The sequence below is a fragment of the Daucus carota genome, chromosome 1 (assembly GCF_001625215.2).
Source record: "Daucus carota subsp. sativus chromosome 1, DH1 v3.0, whole genome shotgun sequence".
NCBI classification, from domain to species: domain Eukaryota; kingdom Viridiplantae; phylum Streptophyta; class Magnoliopsida; order Apiales; family Apiaceae; genus Daucus; species Daucus carota.
Window position 1 is genome coordinate 25152275 of NC_030381.2, and position 3464 is coordinate 25155738.

The 3464-nt window shown below is 32.7% G+C and overlaps 1 long non-coding RNA gene across 1 annotated transcript; it reads right to left on the reverse strand.

Annotated features, from left to right (window-relative positions):
* Window positions 1-2944, reverse strand: LOC135150831 (uncharacterized). The gene is made up of 2 exons (XR_010289215.1): window positions 2789-2944; window positions 1-279 (listed from the first exon to the last, which is right to left on the reverse strand). It is a non-coding gene; the product is annotated as an uncharacterized LOC135150831 (long non-coding RNA).
* Between the last annotated feature and the right edge of the window lie 520 nt (window positions 2945-3464).

Genomic DNA, 3464 nt, shown 5'->3' on the forward strand with positions numbered 1-3464 from the left:
TAATTAATGATATAATATATATAGTGACCCTTCACTGTCCTTGGATCGCAACAGGTTAAAGTATAAAACAAGCCACAACACAACTTTAATTATTACAAACCCAAATCCCAAAATAAAAACTTAAATCTTACAAGCTTACACGCCATTTGTGTCTCGTTATTCAAACTAGTACATATATGAAAAGCCAGGTGCTGCTGATAGCTCTCTTCATCTCCTAGCCTGGAATCCTGACCTTACTACTAGCCTGAGGGTCATCGTTACCAACTTTCTCTGCCTTCACTGGAAAGAACATAAAATACCGCAAGAGTGAGCTAACCAGCTCAGCAAGTATAACAATATCAATTTAAAATATTAATCATAAGCTGAAGGGAACCAGTGTCTCAAGGAATCAATCTCAATACCAAGATTTGTTTTTAGAACATTGATTAGAATTGGATATTAAATTTATTTTTAAAAATCAAAGGTTAGGCTGCTGATCAGTCAGACACTAACCCCGAGCAGGTCCCACCATGCTCGTTTACTGGATCCAAGGCACACATTGGCCTAAAGTGACCACTCATCTGGTCTGACCATTCATCTGGTCCAATTTTAGAAAACTATCCAATTCTATCACAATCAAGATGATCAACAATATTATTCAATAAAATAAGAACGTCAATATCATAAATAAATTTTGAAGCAGAAGCAACTACTATTCAAAGTGTCTCAAATGGATCTCAAAGGAGAAATGAGAATTATCTTCATGGTTTTAGCAAAGAATCAGATATTGCCTTATAGGATGGCAAAGCACGTCAAAGTTTCGTGTTTACATGAAGGAGGGTTCTAGGTTCACAAAAAGAATCCAAGTATAAATGAATGCTGTTAAGATCAAGAAACTGGAGTTTATGGAAAGAATCAATCAACTGTAAGTTATATGTCATAACAGATGTTATTTGGGGTCGTTCAACTGGTTACGGTTTGAAATAAAAGTGATTGATAACTGGTTGAGGTATCGAGGGTATATTTTTGAAATGAAATTAGGTTGTTATGGTAATCATTTAGAAGTTTTAAAGATGGAAGGTTTACAATTGAAATAAGTTTCGTAGCAGGTATCAAAGAATCGGTCAAAGGTTCAAGAATCAATAAGGTAAGTAATCCATAATATAGTTCAAGAAATCTGGTTGAAGGTTCAAGAATCAATAGGATAAATAATCCATAAAATAGTTCAAGAAATTTGGTTAAAGGTTCAAGAATCAATAGGATAAATAATCCATGCGATAATTCAATAGGTCACAGGACTTCATCAGAAAGTTCACTAAATAATCACAACAGATACAACATATAATTGAAGGAAAGTCTGAGGGAACTTGCCTTATATAGCTGATCTCAAATTTCAACTACGCTTGCTCGCTATACTACTCTATCACCACTTGCTTTCCCTTCCTACGTCTCGCTTCTTCTGCTAATCACAACAATTCTTTATCAATATATGATCTCATACTATTCTTATCATCCTTTATTCGAAACGAGCTTCTATCTACCCTTCGTTTCACCCAAATCCGATTTACGGATCAAAAGATATGTCAAACACAATTTTATATCAATCACGTAAACACATAACATATCAATCAGATAGCACATAGCTCATATCACATAAAATATTTAATAAAATATATTTTTCAAAAGAGGTTTGAAGTCAAACAGACTTTTCTGGTATTTATTAAGAATTTTTAAACATTTTTCGGAATTAAAACGGGTCAAAGAATCATTTTATAAATAAATAATCAATTTTGGATACTCGAAATCACGTCCGAAATCATTTGAAAACAATTAACGAGCTTCAATCATATTTTAGAATAATATTTTAAAGCTCGAAACTATTTTTCGGAATTTTAAAATCATTTAAAATTATTTAAAATAATTAAATCTAATTAATAAATCAATTAAAATCAATTAATAATTAATTAAAACAATTAATCAATTAATAATTAAATTAATTGACTAATTATAATAATTAATTATTAATTAAAATTAATTAATAAATTAAATCAGATTTACTTTTGAATTAATAAATAATTAAAAACAATTTTTGAAATTAAAATAAATGATTTTCAAAATTAAATTAAATAAATAAAACTTTTAAAAGATTTTGAAAGTCCAGGGTCTAAAACGTAAGTTTAGAAACTTGGGGGCAGGGGTTAAGTTGAAGAAAACGAAACTATAGTATCAAAACTTCACTGTCTTCATAAGTCAGGGGGCTAAACGGAAGTTTTCCGCCGCCGCCCCACCGACTTGCCGGAATCGGCGTTCCAGCACACCGTCGCGTTCCAGAAGCTCCAGAACTCGAGTATGCTTACCCTTAAACTTGCTTAAACCATCAAAATCATCATTAAAAGTTTGAATTAGCCGGAATTTGAGAGAGAAGAGTTCGCCGCCGGCGAACTCGTTCTTCTCCGATTTGCTCGTTTCCGAGCTCCACCACCTACAGTCGAGGTACCATTCGACTCCTCTCAACGTGCTCTACTAATTCCCATCCTCAAAACACACCCAGATTTGTTAAATACGAAAGCCCCAAAAAATCAATTAAAAACATTCAAACATTCATATAAACCCTAATTTTCTAATTCAACAATTAAACCTCAAATTGAACACGTTATTGAACTCCAAATCGTGCATATGACATACCAAAATGATCAGGAGAACATTATCTACAACATACAATCATCAAAACACATAAACAACTTCAAAATCAAAAAGCCCTATTTTAAGCTTATTTAATACGAATTTAAATCTCAAAATCCGAACCTACCTGATGATTTCTGAGTGTTTTTGATGATGAAAATGGATTCTACACGTCGAAACCTTCAATTTGGATACTTGAACACCAAAATCCGAGTCCGATAACACCTCCGATTCTTCGTTTGAATCTCAAGAACGCGATAAACTCTCTCGGGAAATTTCTCGGTTTTAACTGGTTTTATGATTTTCGTAATGAAATAAAGTACGGTTAAGGATATTTATACTTATGAATAATTAGTACCCCTTTGGATCATATATGGCATGAAAATACAATGTTTAATAGCTTTATACTAATAAAACGGGTCCAATCGGTACCGGTTTTCGAGATAATCATCAAAACGGGGCTTTTTAATCCGTCATTAGTATGCGGGTCCCACCGTCATCATTACAAGATAAGGATGAACATAAATATCTAGTTTCGCGTTTATCGAGACAAATAGATAATTATCGAATACCGAAAACTCCGCCGGACCGGCTCCAGAACAAACTGTACTCCGGATCGAAAAAGTCAAAACATGAAAAATGTCCGGAATGTTCAAATTAGGCTAAAGGTGAATTTTGTTGAAATTTTCGGGAAGTAAAATCTCGGTACCGTTACAGGTTGACAGTTTTCGAAAAATTAAAATAATTAATAATTAAATATAATATACGTAATTAAATCCGTAAATCAAATATAAAATCATACA